Source organism: Propithecus coquereli, unplaced genomic scaffold, assembly GCF_000956105.1.
Source record: "Propithecus coquereli isolate 6110/MARCELLA unplaced genomic scaffold, Pcoq_1.0 Scaffold252, whole genome shotgun sequence".
Classification (NCBI taxonomy): Eukaryota; Metazoa; Chordata; class Mammalia; order Primates; family Indriidae; genus Propithecus; species Propithecus coquereli.
In genome coordinates this window covers 5,515,645-5,531,639 of record NW_012148086.1, presented here as the reverse complement: position 1 = coordinate 5,531,639, position 15,995 = coordinate 5,515,645, and positions in this window count along the sequence as shown.

Here is a 15,995-nt window from a genome sequence, read left to right as displayed (position 1 = left end):
CCTGGGGAGAGTGTGGCCTTGGCTGGAAAACTGAGGTGGATCCAAAGGTGCTAGCAGCTGGAGGCTGTCACCTACCTTGCAGCTGGACAGCACTGCTTTCTCAGAGCTGCACAAACAGTGCATCTTCCCAGCTGCCATCGCATGGTAGCCCCCTTAGAAGCCCACTGTCCAGAGCCTTGTCCCGCTCAGGACCGGGACTAGGACTCCAAAGCAGATGCCCAGGACCAACATCTAATGAGGCCTCGTGCTCTCAGTTAATGCCAGCCTGGGGCTGCTTGCAAGGATTCTCTAGCTTTGGCTTCCTTTCTATGCAAGAAGTAAACTGAAACCATTCATGAAAGGACATTTCCTTTTTACAGTTTTATCCTAGTACCTCCCAGGACTCCATGAGTCTGTTCATAGATGGGGTAGGAAGGAGGGAACGGCCAAAGTATTTTTAATACCTGGAACAGAAGAAACTTTCCCTTACAAAAAGGAAGCAAGAAGGAAGGAAGGAAGGAAGGAAGGAAGGAAGGAAGGAAGGAAGGAAGGAAGGAAGGACTATTCTCTTACTTTTAGTAAATGGGGGCTCAATACTTGATGGGATACCCTCTCTTAATTCTACTTAGCAATTCACCTTAATTGGAATACTTCTTTAAGAGAAATCAAAAGCATGCTCATTCTGGCCCACAAACAAGAACAGTTTTCTCTTTCATAAAAACAAATTCATGTTTTAGTTCTATGTATTTATCATATGTGTCTTATCATACTCTCTAGCTTTATTATTTCATTTTTATTCTAAATTGAGAGAGAGAGAGACTGCATGTTAACCAAAGGTGCTCAGACAATAAAATGATCCCAAACCTTATTATCCTGAAATAATGTTCACTCTGTAAACTGCTACCATTCACTTCATGCAAGTAGGTAATGTTCCACATCTGCACTATGGATTCCTTATGGATTCTTTATGTAGGATGCAGGGGCTTTGGACTGGGGGTTGTTTCTCAAGGGTGATGCAGCAAATGAATACTTCTCTTGGGAAAAAAAAAGCAAGCATATAATTCCTCAAGATAACAGTAGTCATTCAACAAGAATTTATTGGGTCTTTACTCTCTGCCAGGAAATGTTCTAAGAGCTAAGGATAAAGCAATGAGTAAAACAGATGAAAAAATTCTACTCTCACACCAAAAGCACCATCTATCAATTAAAAAGTTGAACGAAATTCATTAACATTAAAAATTTCTGCTCTGTGAAAGACGCTGTTAAGAGAATAAAAAGACAAGCCACAGACTAACAGAAAATCTTTGTGAAACACATATCCAAAATGCCCTACACAAAGAACTCTTAAAATTCAACAATACGAAAACAAATAACCCAGTTAAAAAATGAGCCAAAAACCTTAACAGACACCTCAGCAAAGAAGATTCATAGATGGCAAATAAGCATAGGAAATGATGCTCAACATCATAGGTTATTATGAGATACCACTACATATTAGAATGGACAAAACCCAGTACACTGATGACATGAAATGCTGGTTAGGATGTGGAGCAACAGAAACTCTCATTTGCTGGTGGGAGTGCAATGTGGTACAACCACTTTGTAAGACAGTTTGGCAGTTTCTTACAAAACTAAATATACTCTTCCAAACAACCCAGTATTGTGCGCCTTGATATTTACCCAAATGAATTAAAATCATATGTCTACGCAAAAACCTGTACATGAATATTTATAGAAGCATTATTCATAATTTCCAAAACTTGGAAGCAATCAAGATGGCCTTCAATAGTGAATGGATAAACAAACTGTGGTATGTTCAGACAAGGAAATATTATTCAGCACTAAAAAGCAAATGAGCGATCAAGCCACCAAAAGTTTGGAGGAAACTTAAATGCGTATTGCTAAGTGAAAAAAAAAAGCCAATTTGACAAGGCTACATGCTGTATGAATCCAACTACATGACATTCAGGAAAAGACAAAACTATGGAGATCATAAAAAGATCATTGGTTGACAGGGGTTTAGTTGGGAGGGAAAAAAGAGAGGGAAGGATAAGCGGGTAGAGCACAAGGGATTTTTAGGTCAGTGAAACTATTCTGCATAATACTGTGAAGGTGGATACATGTCATCATGCATTTCTCAAAACCCAAAGACTGTACAACACAAAGAATGAACCCCAATGTAAACTATGAACTTTAATGATATTATTATCATGATAATAATAACATATGATAATTGCCTTATCCATTGTAACAAATATGCCACACTTATGCATGATGTTAAGTTAATATAGGGGAAACTGTTGAGGGAGAAGGTAAGAGAGTATATATTTGCTGCTCAATGTTTTTGTAAACCTAAAACTACTCTGAAAAATAAATATATTAACTCAAAAGAAACCCTACTCCCATAAACCTTGTAGTCCAGTGAGAGGTAAGGGGAAGGGCACGGGGAATCGGTAAATAAACAAAGTAATGGGAATGAGTGATATACTATGGTAGAAGGTGATAAGTGCTATGGAGAAAAATAAAACCCAGAAGAGCTGACGGGCGGCCTGGGAAGGGGCGTTGCAATGTTAACTGGAGAGGTGAAGGATGCGCTCATGGACAAGGCAGCACTTGAACACATTGAAGTGAGGGAGCGAACCATAGGGTGGCTGAAAAAATAACATTCCGGGCACACGTGGTGAGTTGGAAGAAAAGTGGATCAGTCATTGTGGCTGGAGTGGAGTGAACTAGAGGGAATTAAGGTCAGGGAAGGGGACGGGAAGTGGGGATCAGGACCTGCAAGTCTTTGTCGGCCACTGCAGTACCTATGCTTTCTCTCAAGTGAGATGGGTAGTTGTAAGGTTTTGAGTGAAGGAGTGATGTGTTTTGACAGGATCACTCTGCCACCATGTTCAGAATAGACAGTATGGGGGAAAAGACAGAAGCAAGGATCCCAGTTAGGGTGCACTGCTAACCCAGGAAGAAAGTGATGAAGGTTTGGACCAGGTTATAGAAGCAGAGGTGCAAAGAAATGCTCATAGTCCAGACAGACTTGAATGAAGATCCCACAGGCCTGCAGCACAGATGAGTTCCAAAAGGAGCGTCCCACATGGGTCAGGGGAGCCTCCAAGTGGACCCAAACTCTCTCCCAAGTGTGTCTAATGCCATGCAGCTGAGAGATCACAGCACCACGAAAGGAGCTCGAGCTGTTCAGTCAGATAGATCTGTATAGGATGCTGGCTCCTCTGCTAACCAGCTCCATGGTCTTGACTAATTTCCCTCTGTTTCTGGTTTCCTTATATAAAAATTATAATAATACCTGCTTTATAGGAATGATGGGAGGATGTAATAAGTAACAGCTAGCACATAGTAGGTACTCAAAAATGGTAGTTTTATCCAATAAGAAGATTCCCACTGCCATCACCAACTCCTGCCCCAGGCATGAGTGTGACACCCTTGAAGCTGCAGCCCAAACAGAGAGATTCTGAAGGAGCTGACAACAAGGGCTTTCCCAATCAGGGTTGATCCAGCCACCACCACCACCACGAGTGCCCACATGATAGTAACAGGGAATAATCTAACCCTGTGGTATGCTGTCCATGTGGTTCCTGACAGCCTCCTCTTCAGAGAGTGCTTTCCGTTGAGCATGAGACACAAATATGCTCACACTCAGTGCCCATCTAAGATGTCCATTCACATGCCTCTTCGAAAGCCTTCCTCATCACCATCCTCCAAGCTTGTTCTTTACAAGCCCCTGGCCGCTCATCCAGATGAGCGTGGATTATCTAGTCCACAAGCAGTGCAGATACATACTCATCTGGCCATCTGGCCATCCAGGCAAAATGAACAACAGGATGTATTGCTCAAAGTTCTGCCCGCTGAGAGCATTTCCCTTCCCCAGGGTATTTTAGGACACTCCTATACGGCACGATAACGTTGTGGCCATCCTACTGCCAGCCGATACCAACATATTGTGCAGAACCATCTGTGATACAGGGCTCAGATTTTTCTTCCTCACTCAACAGGTCAACAAGGTTGAGGGGGCAAGAGCAAGACAGAGGCCTTTTTTCTTCTATCCTCATGGGTTTTCTGACTTCCATGTGTGAGCTCTGCCCTCAGGCCTTGAGTTGGCATACAGTTCATACAACCTCACACCACATTTTCCAGAATATAGATCTTCTCTTCTCCCAACCAACAGTCAAACATCATGGCTTTCATTCTAATTGGCTCTGCTCTATTCACTTGCCCACTCTTGAACCAATTGCTCTGACCATGAGAAAGTCAGTCAATCACTGATGGGCTTATTCTGGGTTATATAAGAATCCATGAACTTAACAATGGGATTACTGTGATGAAATCACACTGTTGGGCTAAGAGTGTTCCAGGTTCACCCCAGAACTGATCAATGGAGTATTTTCCACCCAAAGTTGTAACTGTGAAGCACCCAAAGGAAAATCTAAGTGCCATCTGGAAGGGAAAATAGGAGGATGTACAAGAGACAACCAATAAACGTCCATGATCACCATTTTCATGTGTTCTGATGGGTGGGAGGAGGAAGACGGAGGTAGGAGAAGAAACCAAAGGGTCAAGAGAAAAGAAAAAGAAAAAGGAGTGAAAGAAGATTATAAATAGCATTGGAGAAGTATCTACTCTGTATCTAAGCACTAAAAGGTAAGGGAAATGAAATAGATATCCAAGGGGAAAATGAGGAACCACTGTTCTGTATTCCCGATTTCCCTCCAGAAATGAAGATGATGTGAATATGCGTTTATGCAAACTTAAGTTTCCAAAAACTATTTTAGCGACACTAGCTTTACAAACACTTATTGAAACGCTGGAAGTGCTGTTTGTTCTTCACCCTCTGTGAAGCATTCCAATTATGTTTCCTGTATCTTATTACAATTACTGGTAGGCGTAGAGGATTCAGTGTAGTACCTTGCAAACTGGATTGCCCAAGAAATGGACCTTGACACAAGGATTTGAATGTAAGTGGTTTATTTCAGAGGTAATTCCAAAATAAGGAGAGGAGTCAATTATCTTTCTATTGTTGCCATAACAAATTATCACAAGTTTAGTGGCTTAAAATAACACACATTTATTATCGTATAGGTCTGTATGGCAGAAGTCGAACATGGATCTCAGTGAGCTAGAATGGAGACATGGGCAGCCCTTGCCTTTTCAGCTTCTGGAGACCACCTGCATCCCTTGGCTTATGGCTCCCTTGCTCCATCTTCAAAGCCAACAGTATTGCAGTTCTCTGACCTTCTTCTGTCTTCACACCACTCTTTCACCAGCTGGAAAAGGTTCTCAGCTTTGAAAGACCCAGGCTGGTAGATTGGGCCCACCTAGATAATCCAGGATAACCTCCCCATCTCAAGTTCCATAACCTTAATCACATTTACAAAATCCCTGTTACCATGTAAGTTAACATATTCACACGTTCTGGGGTTTGGGGTATGGACATCTTTGGGGGTCAATATTCTTCCTACCACAGGGAGTATGGAAGTGAGACAGCATAGAGAAGGAAGCCCAAAGAGGGTACATTAATGAGCAGGTCACTGCTGTGAGCACCTAGGCTCAACTCCCCTGGGGACATCTGGGAGATGTCATAGAACTCACCTCAGAGCTGTCCACTCTGGAAGACAATTTATCAGTCCATCAAGGGCCGAGAACTACTCCTAGAGGCATCTCCTGAAAACCCTCAGGCCAAGAGTTGTAGATGCTTCCAGGAGGAAGCTGGCAGCACAGTGTGTGAGGACTGAGGGCTGAAGAACTCTGGGTGAGGTGCCAACAGCATCTGCTACACAGAGAAGCAATTTAGTGCTGCAGTCTCAGAGTCAATGCAAAGCAACAGATGAACCCTTTATAATCTCTCCATCTCTTCTTCAATTAAAAGTGGTATAATAGAACTATAGGACCAAGACTGGAAACTTGGATTAATTTTCTTTATCTGCTACACAGCTGTGAATTATTGGCCCAAACACTTGTTCAATCTTCTATTTCCAGTCTGAGAAATTGGACCAGAGCAGCTCTAAAATTCCTTCCAATTCAGACATGCTGCTTTCTGTGGGCTTTCAGGACACTCACCCTGGTGACAGCTATGACAGAAATGTAGATAACATAGATAATACATAGTTATTTTCCCGAAAGGCAGGGAAGTCTTTCCCATCTCTGGTGGAAGCGCTCTTTGGGGTTGATGGAACATGTTTCAGGGTTTTAGCTCCACATTTTCCAAAAAAATCTTCACCACTTCCATCTTTACCACTGAAGTTGAGGAGCCCTTAAGGACATTGCATAAAAGAAATTCACATTAAAGCAGTGAGCAGCTGCAAATACACACTTTTTCCCGACTCAGTTTTAGATGTCAATTCACAATTTACTTACAAAAAGTGTCAGGAAACACAAAAATTATTATTTAATGGAAGGGTATAGTTATACTGAATGCTGTCTACAATTGACTTGGGATGCTAACTAGGGAAAACCAAGAACCAACTAAATTAGACTTTAACCAACCTCAGGGAAGTTGGAAAATTGATCAAGTATGCCAGACTGCAAATGGTCTTGACCTTGGGAATGAGTTCTTGATCTTGGGAAAACTTGGGAGACAATGCAAAATTTCCTGGGAATTCTCTAGGTAGATTTGAAAATGTTCAGGAGACTCTGAATTTGCAAATTATTGTGGTTGAAAATAAAAGTTTACATCTGAAAAATCAGAACTGTTTTGAGAAAACATGGCAGGGGTTGGGGAGAAGCATGGGCAGAATCAAGCCCTCCCTGTACACAGTCACTGGGCTTTGCTGTCAGTGGATGTGCTGCTAAACAATCTGATTCCATCTCTATCATCCCTACGCATTATCCCCCGCTGGGCCCCATAGTCCTCTCTGTCACTTGTCTTCTGCCTGTGTAATTATTGACCTGGACATAGGACATAACATCATTTGCCTTTGACACTGTTAATCACACCCATACTGTTTATGGGAGAAATCAATGAAGGATTTGGGGATCTTACCAGTTTGGATGGGTAACAGGTTAGCATGTGTTCTCTAATAAACTGAGTAGATGCTTTACATTTAGGGTCTCATCTTCTGTATTTTTTACCTTTATAGGAAGGTTCAACCCAATGTTGAACAAGTGTTATGAAATGGATATATTGTATGTCTGAGTGGCTTTTTAAAAAAATTTATGATAATCAAGTTAATGTGGACAAATAAACACAACACTCTAATGACACTTAGTTGTAATAATTTTAAAGTAATGACCTTGTCTTTCATGTTACTGCATTTTTACAATTCTGGGTGAGCCTTTGGATTTTTCCCCTGTTTGGCTTTAGATATTCAAATTGGTAGGCATTGATTTTAAATAATTTTTGATTAGTCAATATTTCCTTAAAATAAAGAAGAAAAGCATTCATAATTAATTGCTGCAATAGAATATATCCAAACTAATTATAATTGGTTCTGTTCAGTTTAATAAAATAATAAATTCTAATCATGAAATGAAAATAATAAAATTATTTATAAGCTCATCCTTATAAATAAATAGCAGTTGGTACTTTATTAAGCATGCTTCCATTTGTTATCATATTCTGGCTCCTAATAATGCTCTTAGGCAGGAGGCAGGTATAACCTCATTTCATACAGAAGAAAGCTGAGACTCAGAGAAGCTAAGCCACTTGCCCAGGGTTAATCAGAGTTCAGAGAGTTTCAATTCTGGCTCTGTTCTTGCCTCACCCTTACAACAGGAAAGACTGTGGTCAGCTGACAGTGGACATGGTGAAATGGCAAAATGTTTCCATGTCTCCAAACTCTCTGTTCTGTAACTTTTCCTGTTGACTCTTGTGTCTAAAACCTCTCACGCTAATTTCTTAGCAAAACCTATGCTCAAAGAAGATTGAAAATCAATCAATATTAGTGTGCAGGCTAGTATTTTCTTTTCCAGAAGAATTTTACTTTTAACATAAGCTCTAAGAATAAACTTTTTAGGGAACTTTGAACTAAAAAGCTGTAGCAGAGAGTTTTGTAAAAAGGAATTCTAAAGTAGGAAATGGGGAAGAAGACTGCTTTACAACACGAGTTCTGTTTGTTGGGCGATAAAGTCTTTCATGACTAACTTAGGTTTTTATTTTCTTTTTTTAAAGCCTTCTCTACTCATGCTATCCTCAGTATTCCTCATAATTTATTTAAAAAATTTCTTTGGGGAATTTTATTGTGAAATGAAAACTTGAGGCTTTATTCCAAAACATGGGTTCTCAAAATTTTTTCTCTTAGAAACCAAGCGGTTTGTGTGGTTTACATTTTCATCACTGGCTGAAACATATTTTCCAAAGGAGAGAGCCACATATGCCCACTGGGGCCCTGCTGGCTTTGGCAGCCTGTGAAAGCATTTTTTTTTTTTTTCTGGTGATTTTGGTCACCTAACACTTAGTTAACCTCACAGACATGATATAATTATTCACAGGACTCTGCGTATGGATTTTTTTTTTTTTTTTAGTAATGATGAAGTTCGGAAAACTAAAGGTTTTTAAATTTTTTATTTGATTGAAATATTTGAGTTAGCTCCTTAAAGTTACCATTCTGTTTATTTCTATATTTTCACACAGAGAAAAATAATCACAATAAAAATTTCCAAAATAAAGTATAAATTCAGAATATCAGAGAATATCTTTGCTATGCAGACATAGGGTAAATTCTTTTTCATTCATACTCTCTTTATGCTAGAAAAAATGTATTGAAAGGAGAGCCAGGTTTTGATCTGTGTGTTGGCGGTGGAGGGTGGTCATGAGCAAAATCAAAGGAAGGAGAATGGAAGGGGAGAGAAGTGAAAGTGTGATTCAGTTTGCAATCAGGAACACATTTGAGCCTGGACTTAGCCACCAGTAAGCGGTGCAATTTTAGACAAGTCATATAGCTCTACTGAGCCTCTATTTTCTTAGCTATAAAATGAGGGGTTGGATAACAATGTTGTAAGAACCCACCCAACACACTATGATTCCATCAAATCCACTCTACCAGGCACAGGGAGAAGGGAAAACAATAAGAAACTCCCGAAATTTCCACCCCAAAGTCTCGGCCAGAAGCCAGCCTTAAGCTGGGGCCTCAGCTGAATTCAATGGCTGGGCCACTGACTTTTTAAGACATTAGGGTCCGGAACAGTAGAATTCCTCTGATTTATATACACACTTTTGAGAACACTTTAAACCTAAACAAGACTAGACTTCTGTCCTAAACTAATTTATAAACATTATTACTTAGGCATAATAGATTTATTTTGAATTGTTATCTGGGATACAGACGTTTAATAATTTTTTAGACTTTATTCCCAGAAATGACTCAGAAGGGAGGAATATCCAGTTGCACTTGACTTTAATCCACTCTGGTCGAGTACACTTTACTGCTTGGGCCAGAATTCACAAACCAAGCCCAGTGGGGCTCAGAGTACAAGATCAATCCACGCTAGGATTTGATTTCATTGAGTACAAATGTTCACTGGTGTCTGTAACAAGAAGACTAGCTGGCTCCAAGTCCCAAGTGGAAAAAGATGCCTGAGTATACCAGCAAGGAAGAAAAACTAGCAAATTCATAAATTATAGTTCTAAAGGTGCCCTAAGGCTTGTACTGAGCCTGAGGCCTTGCTCAGAGTTATCAGCATATAAATGCTATTTGAACTTGCTCCCATTTATGCTTATGTGTTTCAAATTTATACTAACTTATAGAAATTTAGCTTCATTTTTGTTTACTCATTGTCACTAATGGCCTTAACCAAGGCAAATACATTTATGTACAGTAAATTTTTATCAGCTACAATAGAATCATTATATAATCCAATGTGCCAACTTGATCATTTTTCTTCCTTTCCACAGACATTTAGTCTAGCAGTGTGTAGTCTACCAAATAAATGTAAAAGAGGACCTTTCCCAGCACTCAGCACTGTCCCTGGATGAGCCATTATTCTGATAGGCAAACACAAAGAAGCCTGATTTAAACTCTAAATCCTGGAAAGGACCCAATCCAGGGGTGATTAATCTGGGGACCAAGGAAGGACTTCGGGGGTTTGTAGAATCAAATGCAATATGATATGAATATGTGCAATATATAAATATGTGAATATATGCATTTTTCTAAGGAGATGATTCATGATTCTCAAAGAATTCTATGACTTGCAAATCCATGGAATCTATGTTTTTAAAAAGTCTTTAGTTTAGGAAGTACTTGAGCAGAAATTTCCAAACATAACATACATTTGAAGGTACTAGACAGAGAGTAAAATGTCAACTGCGATTAGGTTGGAGTAAGGCCATGGGAACTAACTTGAGAAGAAATAATGCAGGATGGGAACTTGAATGTGTGCCTCCCCCAGGGGAGGGACATTGATCCCAGGTTAGAAGCCCAAGATACATTCCTACCATGAAGGCTGAGGTAGGGTGGTTTTTAAAAACAAAGAGGTCAGCTACATTATCTTTGGAAAACTGGGAGCTCAGAGGTAGAATGAAGATATCTTTGATAGCACCATGTCTGTGGCAGGAAAGAGGGTTATTCTGTGTTTTGAACTACAAGAAAGCTATTTAACAATGTAGCTGCAGGCAGCATCCAGGAACCACAGTGGGGTCATGGTTCAGGTGGTTGCTTCAATCTAGGACCAAGAAAAAAAAAATATTTTGCTTTCCAGGAATGAACAATGGTAACTCTAAACTTAGACTGAGGATAGAATTAGAGAGAACTGATAGCAAATTTCACATAAGGATTTGGAACTAGGAAAATTATCAATTGCTTTGATGATAAAGCATGAAATACCAAAGTAGCCATGGATTTCAGCTATGCAGGTCCAGGGTCGGCGCCCACCCCAACACCCTCACTCCCCCAGGCCTGGGTCTCTATACATTAGTTGATATGTATGATTAGTTGATATGTATGAGTACATGGGGAGAGGTCTGTGCATGGGTGCCAGGGAGACAGATGGGAAACAGATGGATAGTGTAGGGTGGCGTAATACCTATCTCTACTTTGAACTGTTTTGGACACTTTGGAGTTTCTAGAAGAACATGAGCACATTTATTCCTGAGCCAGGTGATGTTCTCTCTGAGGGTTCAAGAAATAACTGCTGAAGACTTTAAAGAAAGGTCAAGTGACCTTACACTGGAATAAGGGGTTAACAATCTAGAAATTCCAAATATCACTCTTAGACACCAAAAAGAGATAAGGCCCGGCCGAGGTCCATGTCCACTCCCTCTCCACTCTCTTGCTCTGTAGCTCCTTGCCTCCTGCTCCAACTCCCATGCTGAAACACTCTCCTTTTAGCCAGAAGCTACTGTATTTCTATAACCTTCGCCCTCCACAGGACCAGGCCACATTGACAATGGCCTGTCTCATGCAACTCCCTGACGGCTAAAAACCATATTATCTGTTCTCCTCTCTAGATCGCAGCAATCTAACCAGCTCCTGCCCAATATTTCCAGCTCTTTCTCTAGGCAATCCCTAAACGTAGGTATCCCACAAGACTACTTGCAGCTTTCTACTTGGATTTCATGGCAAAAACTCTGTTTATGTAGGATGGCACATCTTTGTAGGGGAATTTCACATTTGGTAAAGACTTAAGAAAGTCCTTTATTTCTCCTACAGCCATTCACTATCATTATATTTCCTTCCAAATAATTTTATTGCATTTAATTTTGTGAATGTTATTTCAGCTGTTGCAATCAGAAATAATTAGATATATATGAGACTTCTTTCTTCATTGTCCAACTGCTGCCTACAATTATGTCAGTCATTTGTGTTTATGATGTCATGGTTTGTTACCATGGTAACAAATATGCAGTCACAAATACCTCATTATCATTTCATTAGAGTGATGACATATTTATAGTTCAGGAATAGCACATTGCCCGTTTAAGTAATATGCTCCTGTGTTGCACACAAATACCTTCTTCCTCACTGTACATTTTTCCCTGAAGTTGGCGTCATTTTCTATATATACTGCACACTGTTTACTTGTTTTGTATGGAGAAAAATGGAAGCTCATTTAAGAGATGAGGTAATATAAAGGTATTAAAACAAGTAGATCTAAGAGAGAAGAAACATTTATAATAAGAAATTCAAATTACTACTTAATTACTGCAAAAATTAAGCCATTCAAAGCTTCATGAGCAGCAGGATTTACCAATGTGTTTACTGGAAATATTTAAAATCATATTTTAAATAATCTAGAATTACCTTTTCTTAGAGCACTATTAATTATATATCTGGACAGAGTCACTTGAAACTTTGGTACTGTGATGACTTAAAACAAGTATAAATTTCAATTTTATTCGAGGTGTGGAGACTGATAAACAATATCAGGTCACACGTTTCAGATTGTTCAATGAATATGGCTCTTTATTCTTGCTGCCACCATCCCCCCTGCCTTTTTATGAATCCTATTCAGAAGTGAAACATTTATTCAGTTCAGGGAGATTCTCTCTGGAGGGGAAATAATTTTATCAGTCAGACTCCCTGGTGATCAGGCCGACTTGGAACTGCTGTTAATCAGCCTTTTGGACATGGTGGCTTGAATAGCACTTCCCATGATGCTTTGTGATCCCATCTCAACACTTTCCTTTTGAACTCACCATGACTCATAAGTGCCTTTTTCTCCCTTTGTGTGTCTGAAGTTATCCCACTATTAACTTTAATTGGAAAGGTGCCTTTTGTTCCCCTAGTGTAGTCATACACTAACCACTGAACTCCCTAGGCTGAAATTTCAGGGATAGTAAAAACTTAATTTTTTTAATGACTGAGGGGGAGTAAATAATGATAACTCTGATAACTTTATAATCGTCAATAGGAAGTTACTGAAAAGGAGAATGAGAAAATATTAATAGTATAAATTTGACTTCTTAAAAATGTTTTGATTCAAAGGTCCAGTGTGAGACTGATCTGTGTTCACTTTAGGATTTGACTATTTCCAAAGAAAATACAAGGCTCCTCTGAGAAAGGAGAAAAACAAAACGTAGCTGAGGAAGTGGGGGGCTCTAGCAGATGGCAGGGGGGATTTGCTTGAGAATCTGAGGAGCTTCCCAGCAAAGACCTGACGTTGCGGAAAGAAAGGGGCTTGAAAGAAAGGGGCTTGGAAGGGTGATTCGGGCACCAATGGATGGGTATCTGGCGCACAGATGCCCTCTAGCACGGTCCCCAGGGACTCATGCCCAGGCTGTCCAGAATGTACTCAAGAGACCTCTTTCATTTGAATCTCTTGTTAGATTTTGGGAGCATCAGGAATCCTCGGTGGGAACTTTGTAGCACAATGTTCAGGGAGACGGACTCAGCCACTTGAGGGGTTTTATGCTCTTTGGAGCTCCGGGTAGCCCCTCCAGGCAGCCCCTCCAGGCAGCCCCTCCAGGCAGACAAAGGTGCCCTGGAGAGCAAGCGTCAGTCACGGAAACTCAGATGCGCGTAACAAGCATCACCGCGAACACCTGTCTCGAATCCATAGTCTAGCGCCCCTGGTGGACATTGGCTGCTTCACAGGGATCAAAGACACAGTAAATCACAGAAAAGCAAGAAGAAAATGGTGACTTCTATGTGGGAGGTAAAAGGATGTATTTGTGGGTATATCAAACATATTCTCAAAACCATAAGGAATAGAGGGGTGGTGTCTTATGGGGCGTGTTAAAGTCGTACAACTTTAACAGGAGATGGAGGAGGGAGCCATAGAAATGCACTACTCTGTGCTGTTCTTACAAGCTCCTATTTCACCTACAGAGCCTGGTGTGTTCTAGGAAGTGGCTGACCCCAATGTGGCAGGCAAACAGTTTGAATAGTACCCAAATCACCATGAGTCATAAAACTGCATGTATAGATTTGCTCTCATCGTTATATTGACATTATCAGCTTCAAGACTAAAAACAAAGTTAATCTGTTTACTTTTGTTCTTGTTGAATATACTTTTTCTCTTATTTCAGGAACTGGATAGTGTTACAAAGAGGAATCAAGTTTCCCTCAGGCAAGAGGGAAGGTTGTTTGTCCAAAGGAGAGGGTCAAAAAGACCCACCAAATTCTTGAAAAATAGAGGTTGTTACTAAAGTGATGATAGATTCTTTCATTGCACATAGCCTGTATTTAAATGTACCTCTCTGCAGAAAAAGCCCTTTGAGGGACAAGAACATCTAGAGTCTAGCCATGACTTCCCTTGCCTTCTACCTTATGACCTTCAGGTAAGTCTTAACTTCTCTAAACTTGGGTTTCCCTATATTTAAAATCAAGTTAGTAACATTTGTCCTATTGCTTTCAGAGATGTATTGACGGGGTTGATTTATGGGGAAATGCTGTGTCACTGTAAAGCACGTAGCAAAGAGAAGACACTGTAGTCACAATTTGTGGTTTCATCTGGTTTTCAGTTGGACACGCCTTCCAATAACTTTTTGCTGCCTCTTTTTGCTGCCTGGAGTTTTCATTCCTCCCCCTCCTGCTCTTGTTGCTCTACCTTTGATACGGTCTTCAGAGGAATGATTGCTTATTCAAGGCATATGTGATGAAGCAATTTAGGAGTTCACAGACTTTGAATGGTAATGACTTAATATGTGACCACATCAACAAACAATGCAGCAGCAACTCCACCCTTCCCACAGGGTCCCCTTTTCTGGCATAAATAAGAGTTAAGATGAAGTAAGGAATGATTACCTCCTGATTAATTTTATCAGTGTTTTAGAATTCTTGCTCCCTTTCATTCACTCCCTTCTTTTCCTTTAGTCTGCACTCCCAGGCCTCTCTCCCTAATTTTCATTTTGAATTTCTTTCCCAATTCCACCAAGGCAGCCTAGTATGAATGAAAAAAACATGCAGTTTGGGGTTAGAGAGACTTGGGCTCAAACTCTGGTGTTACTGTTTATTAGCTGTTTGAACAAGAGAAATTAGTCACCCTTCCTTAACCTTGATTCCTCCTCTATAAACTGGTGATACTAATACCCACCATATATATAAAATAAGAAAACACACTAAATTTCCCACCCCCACCCAAAAATGCATCATCTATTAAAGAAATATTATTTTTTCCGCATCAACAGGCTTTTATACTCAGAAACTGTATTAGTCAGGGTTCTGCAGAGAAACAGAATCGATAGGAGATATGTATAAAAATGCTCATCAACGACTCAGTGGGACAGATCCCCCATATCCATGGGCATATGAAAAAAATCACAATAATGATGAAGATGGATGGTGATGATGATAACTATAATTTATTAATCATGGACACTGGGCCAGGCAACATGCTAAGTATTAGCCCCCGTTTACAGAAAATGAAACTGAGACTGGGACTTAGGTGCCGTAAGACAGTTACCCTGATGAGCTGACTCTAAAGCTCTTGCTCACTGTGCTGTAACAGCTTTAGATCACGGGATTCTTCCATGGACCAATTAGCTGTTACTGCCTAAGCTGTGGGGTCATGCAGAACCACGTGGTGACTTATGCTTAAGGATTCATCTATGGCCACTACCTTGCATGGGTGGCCAGGAGCATGACAAAACCAGGACTCCAAGCCCCGCAGGTGCCTTCATTTCTTGGAGTGGCCAGTGTCACCACCTCCCTGCCTGCTCAGAGGTCACTGTCACCCCTTCCTGCCTGCGCTCACACCCAACGCTTGTCTCCCTCTCTGTATCAATCCTACACCTACATTCTGCAACTTCCATGTTTAGAAAAATTTTTTGCCTCAGAAAGCCTACGCTCTTTAGGTCAACCTTAAATTATACAACCTTCGGGTAATTATATAATGTCTGTGTTCTTTGGCTTCAGTATTTCTTTTTGTACCCTTTAGGGACCCAATCAATCAGAAAGTATTTGTAGGACACCAGATTGCTGGTATCAAAGGTATTTCTTCTTATATATTTTCTTCTTATCAGGTTGTGTTCTCATCTTTTCTGAGGCACCCTATCTCAGATTGAGACTAGATTAGTAAAAATAACATTAAATATACTGATTAAACTGTACTGTAATAACTAATAAATCCTCAAATCTCAAGAGCTTAACAACAAAGGTTTATTTCTTGTTCATATCACAGACTTATGT